The 13,661-nt window shown below is 37.4% G+C and overlaps 1 protein-coding gene across 1 annotated transcript in view; it reads right to left on the minus strand.

The window, feature by feature from the left end:
- Positions 1-13,661, minus strand: part of LOC110036674 (callose synthase 7-like) — a 107,660-nt gene that overhangs the window by 51,872 nt on the left and 42,127 nt on the right.

Consider the following 13,661-nt stretch of genomic DNA (forward strand, 5'->3'; position numbering starts at 1 on the left):
TCGACTGAACTCAGCCTAACTTGCTCAGCCTACAATAGTTATGTCTTATAGCTTAATAGAAAGCTATTTGGACTTTAATATGGTTGTTTCTGTTTTAAAATGTTTATTCAACGTACCAAACAAGATTCACCATATTAAACTGAGGGAACCACAATTCGTTATAATATTAACCCAAGTTGCAAATGTCACATAATCATACGCTATAAATATGTCAAATTTCTTGTTCATTCATCTTAAATTGAGCTAAGATTTTCCTATTCAGTGAAAATCTTCAATTATTTTTTATACTTATTTCAAATCAATTATATTTGTATAATGTGGTAAAAGCTACATGGGATAGAGGACTCAATATTGGGAATAAAGGCTTGTTGTTGTTGTTATTGTTGTGATGTGGTAAAAGCTAAGTGTTTCATACATAGCATAAAAGAAGCACTTCTTGGATGATAATAAAATTAGAAAATGTAAATAAAAATCCCTGCTAGCAAGTGGGACATAAGGTTCCAAAATAAAATGTCCATTAAGGTCCATAATAACATATATGTTCCCGTAGAAAGATACAAAGATTATAAAAAACTCGGTACCCGCAATAAAGACAGTCAACTTTCATCTCAACAAACTTGCAAAATTCACATTTAAGAAAAAATTAGCAGAAAGATGCATACCGACCTATAACTTTACTTCGTAGTCTAGTTTAAGAAGCCCTGAATACCTACCCAATTTTGATTATTCATTTAAAAAAAAAAATTGCAAAACTTTGTGATGCATAATGTTATAGGATAAGGCATTATTAGTACTACTAGAATGTGCAATGAATGCAGATCACACGGGAAATTAGTATTCTTATATAATACTCCACTAATATGCCAAAAATTTGCTTTGCTAACCATAAACAATAAGTACAGAATTAAAAAATAAAGAATATATATAATGAAACAATTATATATATATATATATATATTGAAAAAATAATAATTTGCTTTTCTAACTTACAAACAATAAGTACGGAATTTGAACCACTTAAAATTGTAACGGGAAAGCTTCTTCTTTTCTTATTCACAATTGAAAACATATATTACATATTTATACACACTCCCAACTTTCTAGATTAGAAATAAATCTAATATAGAAAAGATCATATAGTTAGACCTCTTCTAATTAGGTTGCTTAATATCAAATTTCCTAATATACAAGCTTCCTAATATACAAAGTTTAGATGTAGTACTTTCCATAACACTCTCCCTCAAGTTAGAATATAAATATTTATCATGTCCAACATGTTACAAATATAAATGACCCAAGTTCCATTAAGGGCCTTTGTAAAGATATCCCAGTTGTTCTCTAGTTTTCATATGAGTCATAAAAATTAGATTATGTTGAATTTTTTTACAAACAAAAAAAAACTCTCAATGTGCTTAGTACGTACATGAAAGACAAGGTTTGAGACAATATGAAACGCAGCTTGGTTATCACACCACGATGTTGTTGGAATTGTTATCTTAAAACCCATTTTTGGTCAAGTGTTGGGAGACCCACACCAATCCACTCAAAGCTTGTGTCATTGCTCAATACTCGGATTCAACATTGGACCGTGAAACTACATTTTGTTTCTTACTATTCCATTAGAACAAATTACCACCAACAAAGATACAATATCTAATAATGGATCTTCGATTAATCTAGGAACTTCTCAATCTGCATCAGAGAAATATTAAATATTTATATGCCCATGATCCTGATATAGAATACCTTGTCCAAGAGGTCTCCCATAAGGTAACATAGTATTTGTTCCAAAGTTAACTAATGATGGACTATGGGAGAAAACATAAACTGACTTATAATGCTAATTGAATACACAATGTCAGGATGAGTTAATGTGAGGTAGTTTAATTTTCTCACTGACTTCCTATACTATTCAGGATCATTAAAAGACTCTCCATCCTTGGTAAGTTGTTGATCAGGAAACATCCGAGTACTGCATGGTTTGACCCCTAATTTCTCAATTTCTGCTAACAAATCCAACACATACTTCCATTAAGATAGAAAGATACACTTCTTGCACCTTGATACCTCGATCCAAAAGAAGTACTTCAAGGAACCAAAATCTTTAGTGTTGAACTGATTTTCAAAAAATGGATTCAAGGAGAAGATTCCATGCACATCATTTTCAATAATAATAATATCATTAGCATAAACCACCAATGGAATGACTCTCAAAATATATTGCTTATAGAATACAGTGTTGTCACTTCTATTTTTTTGCATCCCAAACCCTCCTACTGCTTGGCTAAATTTTTCAAAGCATGCTCGAGGGCTTTACTTCAATCCATTAAAGACTTCCAAAGACAACATACTTTCCCAGACTCTCCCTGAGCAATAAACCCAGGATGTTGCTCGATGTATACCTCCTCTAGAAGATCACAATACAAAAAAGCATTCTTTATATTTAGCTAATGCTATTCATTGTGGCCAAGGACAGAAGTAGGCTAATCGAAGTCAACTTAGCTGCCGGGGAGAATGCTTCCAAGTAGTTGATCACGTGAGTTTGAATATAGCCCTGAGCAACTAATTGAGCTTTGAAACGAGCTATGGATCCAACAGATAAAACCTTAACTGCAAATATCCACTTACAACCAACGGTCTTCTTTCCAAAAGGTAATTCAACTATTTCCCAAGTTTCATTTTCAGTTAAGGCATTCATCTCATCAAGCATCATTGCCGGTCACCCAGAATGAGATAGTGCTTGTTGAATAGATATTGGAACCTAAACAAAGTCAAGAGAAGCGACAAACAGGAAAGAAGTGGAAGATAATTGGTTATAGTGAACACATGAGTAAATGGGATATGCGTATTCATGTTTACCTCTTAGAAGAGTAATAGAAAAATCAAGGTCACTGGGAGGAGGATCAACTGTGAAAAATGATACTGATGTCAGACTAGGATTAGAGAGACTAAATTTCTCGAGTAAGCATTAGTGATATGTGGTTTCAGTTGAGGCACTGGAGGTGGAACTAGATCAAGATCTGAATTTATAATGTGATGCATTAACAACTCATCTGAATTTTATGAGCATTTAGAAACTGATGAGTCACCAAAGAATGTGATTTATTCATTCAATGTGGCATCAATAGAAATCATGTATCTATTTAAGAAGGGAAAAACATCGATACCCTTTTGCAAATGAAAATATCCTAGAAAGAACATCTTTTAATGACTTAGGGTTAAGTTTAGAAACTTGTGGATGAGTATCACGAACAAAATAAGTACACCCAAATATGAGTGGTTCAATAGGAAAGACGGAGTTAGTTGAAAATAAAACTTGGTAAAGTGCAGGGTTATGTAGAACAGTAGAAGGCATTCGATTAATCAAAAAAATATACAATAGAAACTGCATCATCCCAGAATTGTTAAGGCATATTTATTTGAAATAAAAAAGCTCTAGCCATTCAAGAAGATGTCTATTTTTCCTTTCAGCTACTCCATTTTAGGATGGATAATCAACCCAAGATGACTAGTGAAGCATCTCGTTTTGTCATGTATGTCTGAAAAGGTGTAGAAAATATTTTTTAGAACTATCACTTTTCAAAAGCTTAACTGAACATTGAATTGAGCTTTAATTTCAACACAAAAAGATTGAAAATTGTGACAATAATTCAGTTTGAAATTTTATCAAGTAATGTCAAGTCATATGAGAAAAATCAACTACAAAAGTGACAAATTATTGAAAACCATTAAATAAAATATGACAATCCCCCCAAACATCAGAAGGAACCAATTCAAAACTATGAATTATTTTTTATTAACTCAGGAAACAAAGGAAAAATAACGATGTTTAACAAATTGATACAAGTCACAATCTAAAGATGATAGCCGCTAAAATTGAGGGTACAACTTTTTAGTATTGATACAAACGATCTAACAACCGGTTTAAAGAAAGTCTCATCCTATTTTCTTCACAAACCTGACCTGCCCCCAAAGGGGAATCGATACAATAATGTCATCGTCTTGACGGCAATGATCAGCAACTATCAGGTAGGGAGCATCATGATTGACACATGAGTTCTGTGAACGTGTTATTCAAATCAGCGTTTGATAAATTGAGTCTGCCAACCGATCAATGAGGCACTCTGAGTGATAGAACTCGCAGTCAACTGAGGAGAAGGTGAAAAGTAGTTCACTTCCATGGGGGATTTCCTTGTGGAGGATTCTCTAGCAACCTAAAATACCATCTTTGGTCGCCCGCTTCTGAACACCTTCAGGACAGTAGTCTCTACGTACCACATGGCGACAAAGTTTCCACGAGATAGAGAGACTTGGAGCAATCGCAGGTCTGCTGTCTTTGAGCCATCAACAACATGGAGCACGACCCACTGGACATATAGAACCAAACAGGAGAGGGTCTCCAGACAAGTGAAACCACCCTAGAAATTTCAGTCATCGATGGAGAACCGAGTAAATGTTTTTAAATTGTGGGACAAAGATACTTGTGATCTAGACCATCCAAGAAAATCGAGACATTTTCGCCTAGTCAGCAATGAAAATGCCAGCATCACAATCGATATAGCATCCCACCGACTGCATCCCATCCGTCCGGCCGATGAAGCAAAAGATCAAGACTTTGGCCACAATGCTAGCGGGACTCATCCAGAAGGAGGTACAAAAGTTGAAAGATATTGGCTACATCTATGAAGTGCCGTACACCCTACCTAGATTTCTAATGTTGAGATGTTTCAGAAGGTTAGCAAGAAATGAAGGATATGTGTGGATTTCATGAACTTAAATTCAGCTTGCCAGAAAGACGATTACCCGCCACCGAGAGTCGAGCCTTGGTGGACTCTACAATCGACCACTCAGTCCTAAGTTTCTTGGATGCATTCTTCGGGTACCAATAAATCAAAATGCACCCAGTTGATGCAGAAAAGTGTGTTTTTATTACTAGCAAAGGAATATATTGTCACAATATAATGCCCTTTGGGCTGAAAAATGTTGGGACAACGTACCAGCATCAAATAAATGTAATTTTTGCGAATCAAAAAGGAAAAAATATTGAAGTGTACGTAGACGATATACTAGTTAAGAGTCGGGTGGCCAAATAGCACATCGAAGACTTTAAAAAAACTTTCCCAAAACTTAAAAGATTTAACATGAGATTAAATCCCTTGAAATGTACATTCAGAGCCTCGACTAGTAAATTTCTCGGATACCTCCTGACCCAAGAGTGTATAAAGGCCAACCCAAAAAAAGTTCAAGCACTTATTGACATGCCACCTTTTCAGAACCAAAGAGATCTAGAAACTGACCGGTTGGATAGCTGAAGTAAGCCGATTTATTTCCAATCAAGTGATAAATGTGTTGTTTTCTTCAAAGTTTTAAGTGCACGGTCGAGCACTCTCTTGCATCTCCACTTAAGCTCCGGAGCCCGAAACCAAAGGAAGATCTTTCTTTATGCCTGAGAGTCAGCCCAGAAATGATCTGTTCAGTTCTTGTCAAGGAAGAACTTGAGAAACAGTATCCAGTGTAGCACATCAGTTGAGTTCCAGAGATTTTGAACTTAGGTACCCGATTATGGAGAAACTGACGTTTGCTTTGATTACTTCTAGGTACACCCAGTTTGAGTCATGATCAACCACATTAAAATTCGTCCTCACACAGCCGGAGAATTCCGATCAACTACTCAAATGGGCGATAGAGCTAAGCGAGTTTGACATCTTATATGTCACCCTACAATGATCAAGACGCAGGCTATTGCAGACTTGTTGGCGGATTTCATAGAACCGGGGAAGCAGAGAAAGAAATGGTAACGGACGGACATACCAGGACACTGTTCAATGATGGCGTGTCTAGTCGGTCAAGAGTAGGGCTTGGGGTGCTCTTATGCAGCCCAACAGAGGAGAACATCTACCACTTGATCGAGGTAAACTTCTAGATAACTCACAACCAAGCAGAGTACGAAACTTTGATCGCAAGTCTCCTCTTAGCTTACGAGATGGGAACCCTACACCTACTGGTAAAAACAGAGTACCAGTTAGTCTTGAATCAGGTCAATGGAGAGTTGGAGGTAAGGAATGAAGTGAAATGAAGTACCTCGGCAGAGTAAAGGCAAAAATGTGGAAACTTGCTAGTTTCAAAATCAGTCTGAAGGAGGAGAATTAGATTGTCGGTCTCCGAACCAAGAGTCTCCGCTCGGATGAAGGATCATCCCAGAAACTCGACCAACCCACAGTTAAAGAACCAAAGGTCATTGAGCTAGAGATTGAAGGAAAGAAAAGCTAGATAGACCCTGCATTCACCTCCAAGAAACTGGGCAGATTGATGAATAGGTTAAAGATCTAAGGATATTCAAATTCACACCCCCTCAGTACCCGAAAAGTTGAAGGGAAGCTATTTCAAAAATCGATCGCCTCCCTATATCTGAGATCTGTCAAAGAAAATGACATCGAGGATGTCTTCTGGGAAGTCCACTCTGGGGAATGTGGCAACCACTCCGTAGGAAAAATACTAGCTCACATAATGCAGCGACAAGATATCATCTGCCAACATTACTAAAAAATGAGTTCTCCCGATAATGCAAACAATTTCAAAAATATGGCCCACTGCAACACCATCCTGCCCAAAAACTTCATCCGATCATCTGCCCATGGTCTTTCATCGTCTGGGGACTCGATATCTCGAACCATTCTCACCATTGAAGGGGCAACACAAGTACCTATTAGTCGTTGTAGGTTATTTATCCAAATGAATGGATGCAAAGGCACTTACTCATATTACTATAGACATCGACCGAAATTTTATCTGGACAAATCTGATCTGTCGATACGCCCTGCCACTCGTCATCATCAAAAAATGAATTCATAACAAATTTTACTATAATTTCTAATTTGTAAGCATAAGTTCCACTGTGTTATAAAAGTTTAAATCCTACTGATTTTCTCATATTTAATTTCATAAAGATACAATTTAGAAGTCTTTTTAAATTTAAATAAACAAGACTTTATCATCATGCATAAACTACACATAACTCTTGTTCACACCAGCAAAAAGCTTATAATTGTCATAGTTAATAGCTAATTTTCTTTTAATCCTCCTGCAATCCATGCATGTGTGTGTGTGTGTGTGTGCGGATGAGCGGGTGGCTGTTGCGGATGAGCGGGTGGTTGTGGCTGTGGCGTTTTTGGCTTCCCACTCAACTAGGGTTTGGTGATTGCTGAAATGGTTTGCTCCTTGCAATTTTGCTTAGTTTTTCCAACCAGTTTCCAATATTCTTCTAGTTTCCCTTGCTATTTTGTGATTTGTTTCTGCTTCGTTGGTTTCTTTACGGTTTTTGGAGGGGCAGAGGTGGGTTTGGGTTGTTATGGCGGCCCCCTCATTGGTCGATGTTCCCAGGTATATTAAAGCGGTAGATATTTCTTTCCTTTTGTTTCCACAATCTCTCCACATAGATTTTGAGGATGGCAGTAAATCTGGTTTTCTTAAAAAAGCCAATGGGAGGAATGGTAAGCCTGCCCCATATTTCTCAGATGAGGAAACTGTGATATTAGCATAACCACTAAAATTCGTACGGATTGGGAAGTTTACTTACGAGCATCCTAAGATGGAAATTGGAATTTTGAAATTGATAGGTGAATGGCAAGTGGGAGCTATCGATGGGAGAGACGTTTGAATTGAATTGAGCAAGGAAGAGGATAATGAGAGGTTATTTTGTAAAGATTGGTATGTTGAAGCTGCTCAAATGAAAGACCTTAAATGGACCACTAATTTCAATCTAGCTACTGAATTAACTATCATTTCTCTATGGGTTTCTTTTTCTGGCTTGCGATTGCACTATTACAATCAACAAGTTCTATATTCTCTTGGTGCCATTTTTTGGCAAACCTATGAAACTGGATGCTACATATTAAATGAGTAGACCCTCTGTCGTGAGAATTATGGTTGAGCGGGATATTACCCTTCCTATGCCGGAAAAAGTGTGGCTTGGCACACAAAATATTTGTTATTGGCAAAATGTAGAAGTTGAATATAAACCGAACTACTGTTCTAAATGTTGGATATTTGGTCACAAAGTGAATAATTGTTTCATTACACATCCTGAATTGCGTCAACAATTGACTACTCAAAAAGCTAACACTACTCAGGGAAGGAAGGACCTAAATAAAAAAGATATTGGTGAAAACACTGAAATTCATCATGAAACGACACCAAAGATTGGAGGTAATAATGTGAATACACTTCCTAGTAAGGATGATGGTTTAGAATGAAGAAGAAGATCAACCTGATTTTAAGCATGTAGAGGAGGTTGAGGCGAGAAATATCTCTCATAATTATCCTCATGATATCCCTTTACCAACTTGGCAACAATATCTACTTTTGGATGGATCTACAGAGGCGGAAATAATGGCAGCCAAGAATATTCTTGAAGAGGAATGGCAAGTACAAAAAACCAAGAAAAAGAGAAGTAAATCACATAGAGAGTTGAATTATATGGATCCTGATGTTATGCTCAATTATGAAGGTAATTCTTTTGCTGAAATTCTTTCTATAATTGATGACGAAACTCCACTTCCACCAATTATGTATAACTTTTTGATCTGGAATATTATGGGTATTGCTAAATTTGATGCCTCTAATAGATTATTGAATCCTTGTCAGATTCAGAAGCTTAGAAGTTTTGTTAATTTAGAACCCATGATTGCTGAAAATAATATTGACAAAATCATTAAGAAATTGGGTAGATACAACTATGTTTATAATTGCAATCTTAAGATTTTTGGCTATTAAAAAAAAATGATGCAGAGGTGAAGTTTATTTTTGATAAACCTCAATTTTTACATAAGAAAATTAAATTGCTTAATTGCATTGCACAGACTACTATCATCTATGCAGAATGCACTGTTTCGGCTAGAAATGAGTAATGGTGTAACTTGAGAGAGATTCATGATATGGTTGATGTCCCTTGGTAAGTGAGTGTCGACTTTAATGCTATTTCTTCTCCTTTTGAAAAGAATGGTGGGAGACCTCTGCCTTTCTCAATGATCCAGAAATTTAGAGATATGATCATCAACAATATTTTTTTTTTTTGAGAAGCCAAATGCACTGATCACTTTGTTTACATGGAAACAGGGTAAGACTTTTGAAAGATTGGATCGTGTTCTTATCAATCATAACTGGAGATTGGATCGTGTTCTTATCAATCATAACTGGATGGACACTTTTCATTTTACTGAGGTTGCCCACTTGAGTTTTTTGGGTTCGGATCACACTCCTTTATTGATCAAAAATTGGTTTCATTCAAAACCGGCTAATGTTCTTTTTTCGATTCTCAATGTCCAGGTCCAACATGAGAACTTAAAGGAATTTATTGCAAATAATTAGAATATGGAATTCACTTCTCATTGGGTTACTCTTTGGAAAATGTATAAGAACATTGTGGATTTGTTGAAAACTTGGAATTAGAAGATTTTTGGAAATATTTCCAAAAAAAAGTTGGAAGCTGAAAAATATGTATGCAATATTGAGAAACAATTCAGCGATGACTTTATCAATGAAGTGGAAGTTATTAAAGCTTGCCACAAACGTTGCCATTTAAACCAAGATTGATTTCTTGAGACAAAAAGCCACTTACGTCAATTTTGTGGAGGGTGATTGGAACTCTAAATATTTCCATATGTGCATTCAGCAACGTAGGCAAGACAATACTTTTCTTAAAATTAAAGATAACAATGAGGTTTGGCTTCATGAACAAGAACAAATTATCAACAGCGCGATCAATTTTCTTTCAAAACCTTTTCACGGCTAAAGAAGCCGATATTAATTCCTTTAAGGAAGATATCTTTGATTATACTTCATATGATATTGAAAATGCTTCGCTTATTGCATATCTCAAGGAGCAAGAAATCTTGGGTTCTCTTAAATTAGTTGATATTAAAAAAAACGGCGGGGCCGGATAGTTTTAATACTGCCTTCTACTTGCATGCTTGGGATTTTATTACTTACTTTGACTAATTCTATTCAAAGTTATTTTTAGGGGGCCCTTCCACATAAATATTTCAGAAGAACTACTATTACTCTGATTCCCAAAGAGGACTTCAAATACCCTTGGGAAAGCTTCAGACCAATAAGCCTTACTTCGGTTGTCTCAAAGGCTTGATGATTAGACCTTAATTTGCCCCTTAAACAATTTAGCTCCTATACAGCATACTCATAATATTAAGGTTGCGGAGTGTTGGAGTGGTGATGCTTAGAACTACTCAAGACTTCAAAACCTAGTGGGCACCGAGTGGATGAACTTCATTACTAGCATTCCTTTTGATAGAAGCAAGGATGATTATGCTCGGGTGAAACATGAGCAGGATGGTTCTATTTCTAAATGCATCTCCCATAAAATTCATAATTTTGAAGTTGTGCAGGGAAGTAACAATATTTGGAATGATTTTATGAAACATTTGTAAACTTTCTTTGCTTGGAGGCTTAAATTTAAATTCCTACAGGTGGATGATATTTTTAAATTGAAAGGACTGATTTTTCTTTCCATATGTTTGTTGTGTAGAAAACATGAGGAATCTCTGTTGCACATTTTCTTCCAGTGCAGGTTCGCTTTTCCTATGTGGTCTAAGTTGGCTAGTTTGCTTAAAAGTTTTTCTTATGAATGCTGGGTATAACTCTCTTGAACAAAGTCTGTCTAACTGGAAATGGCATAATAGTGGAAATCACCTGCAACGTATTATGTTTTTTGTGTGTTATTGGTTCACTTGGATGGAACATAATAATCGTAAACATACAGACATCTGTTTGTCGATGGATCGGGTGATCATGCATATCGGGTGATCATGCATATCGGGTGATCATGCATATCGGGGTGATCATGCATAATGGATCGGGTGATCATGCATATCGGGTGATCATGCATATCAAATCCTTTCTTTATAAGCTATTAAAATTTAATAATCACAATCTTAAATGTTTTTTCTGGCTTTAAACACATTAGAAGGCATATAAAAATTATGTGGAGTTTTCCATTAATCCTTCGGTTAGGCTGGTCCATTGGTGTAACCCACAGTTTCCTGTTGTTAAGGCGAAAATGGATGGGTGTTTTGCTATGTCTCGGGCAGGTGTGGGTGGCCTATTTTGGGATGCCTTTGGGAATTGTTTATTATATTTTATTGCTTCCTGTTTTCATCTTAATGTGTTATATTCTGAAATTTCAGCCGTGCTGTATTGCCTCTTGATGGCAGTCCAGATTGGTATGCATTCTTTGGAGATTGAAACCGACTCAAAACTGACCTATAATATTTGCAATAACTTGTCTTTTTGTCCCTTGTATTGCCTGCCCATTTGGAAGAAAATTTATTTTTTGCCACCTCGTTTTCATACCAGGTTGTCACATTGCGATATAGAAGCTAACATGCTAACGGATTGCTTAGCTAAATGGGGTGCCGCCTCGAGCTAGATTCAGATTTGTAATTCCTCCCCTCGAGAGGTTGCGAGCCTTTTTCATGGCGACTTGTGCTCTGTCATTCCTTAGAACTACTTTTTGAGGGTTGTTTTGTAATTTTTTGTGCGGTTTATTCTTTTTTTGGAGTGAGTTGTATTTTTGGGTTTAGCCGGCTCCTGTAGTTTTTCGTTGGATGCGATAAATTTCATATATATATATATATATATTTATTTGAAACGCCCAAGGGCGAATTTTATTGAAATTGAAAAGGTACATAAAGGTTGTATGAGAGGACCAAATAAAGACGCCCTATCCATATGATACACAGACACTAACATCCTAAAAAAGATAAGACAGATAAAACTCTAAAGTTCAAAACTTGCAGAAAAAAAGTTGCCAAGGACGAGCCAGTTCGGTCCTGCCTCTGCCTCTGGTTCTAGGAACAGAGTCAGCTAACAAATTGATGAGTGTCGTGTCATTGCCCAAAGTTACTAAAATATCATCCATTAAATTCCCAAGCTGGGATGTGCCTCCATTCTTCTTTTTCTTTCTAGATGTGTATACCTGTCATTCCTCATCCGAAGACTGACTCATCTGATCAGTGTGATCAACAGATTGTTGGGCATGTAGAAGAGGATGAGCCCCTAGCTCCTTACTACCAGTAACAACATTCTCATTCTGAAGAGATGGTAAACATGTTTCCTCAGCACCTGATGCTTCCTGAGGATGTGGAGCTGCGATACTATCCTGATTATCAGACCAAAGAATATCCTTTGGAGATAAGGATCCTGCAGTATTGTTTTCAACAATAATAGAGACTGTAGGATGCCCAAGTGAACCATCTGTCAATACATCAGTCGAAAGAACAGAAACAGTATTGTCTCCGGTAGTAGGAAGGAGAGGTGGCATTGTGTCAACCAGTGTTTCAATAGTCTGTGGAATGCACTCAGGAGTTGAAGAGGGTCCGGCATGAAGTGGGGCAGATCCAGTAGCATTTTTACTTGGAGGTATTAGATTCAGATGCAAATGATAATATTGAGAAAGAGAGTGTCCAAACATACGGTTGTGGGTGCAATAAAGATGTATTTGTTCAAGTTCTGTTTGCTGCCAAAATCCTTGATATTGTGTGTCACCAATTCATATCTCCCGAAAAAGGTAAAGTAATATCATATTCTATCAAGATTCTAGCTTCAGAAGATCGAGTCAGATTCAATGTAGGCGTATCAATTTTGAGAGGTTTACCGTATATCATCGCTAAAGCGAAGAGGAACTCTTGATCGTAAAGGTGGACCTTCAATCCTGGGAAGCACGGCCAAACAGGAATGGTAGGAGGTTCAGTACGAGGGTCAAAATCCACAGTCCATTTTAAAACCTTCATCACTTGGTTTTCTAAGTTGGCTATTCGAAGGAGTCTTCTCGCAAACAAATGGGCATAGTCTTCATCATTTGATAATTGGATGAGAATGTGTCGAACATCCAATTTACCAAGCTTCCAACCCCCTTTCAGCGTCATTTGCTCACAATCCTTTCGAATTAGCTCAAGTTTAGGGTTTCCATTTTCATTTACTCAAAATCCTTTAGAATTAGCTCAAGTTTAGGGTTTTCATACAGAAACTTACCTACTGAGAACAGTCGGCAGGGCGCAGCTAGGGTTGAGATCTTGGTCTCTATGAGGAAGAGTTTTTACGGGATGTTTTTTTGAGAAACCCGGCTTCAACCCTAAGAGCAAAAGTATCGTGGTAACGTTGCGGAAACATATTCGAAAGAAGGGCGGGAGCGGGGTTATCACCGGCAAGGGCGGCGTAAGAAAGAACCCCTGAGGCCATCACCTTGGTCGGTGTTTCTCGGTGTTTCACTACGTGAGAAAAAACCGAGGAAAACGATGCTCTGTCGCTGAGCAGGCAGGCCGTCTGCGACCGAGGATGAAGGCAATCGACGCGGAAGATGAGAAGCAGCGACGACATGCGACGAAGAAGTGATGACGTGCGACGAAATAACGACGAAGCTACTGCAACCCGAGGCGTTGTCGTAGCTGTCCAGAGAAGACGACCGAGGAAGAAGAAGGCTCGGTTAGCAGCGATCGAGATTGTATGAGAAGCCGACAAGACAGTAGCCACAAAAGCACGAAGACGATGGAGTGAAAGCCGGAGGTTAACGCTGGGTTTCGCCATCGGGCGAAACCTTAACAGAGCTCGCCGCCATCAGATATATATATATGTATATATATATATATATA

This window comes from Phalaenopsis equestris, unplaced genomic scaffold (assembly GCF_001263595.1).
Source record: "Phalaenopsis equestris unplaced genomic scaffold, ASM126359v1 Scaffold209617, whole genome shotgun sequence".
NCBI classification, from domain to species: domain Eukaryota; kingdom Viridiplantae; phylum Streptophyta; class Magnoliopsida; order Asparagales; family Orchidaceae; genus Phalaenopsis; species Phalaenopsis equestris.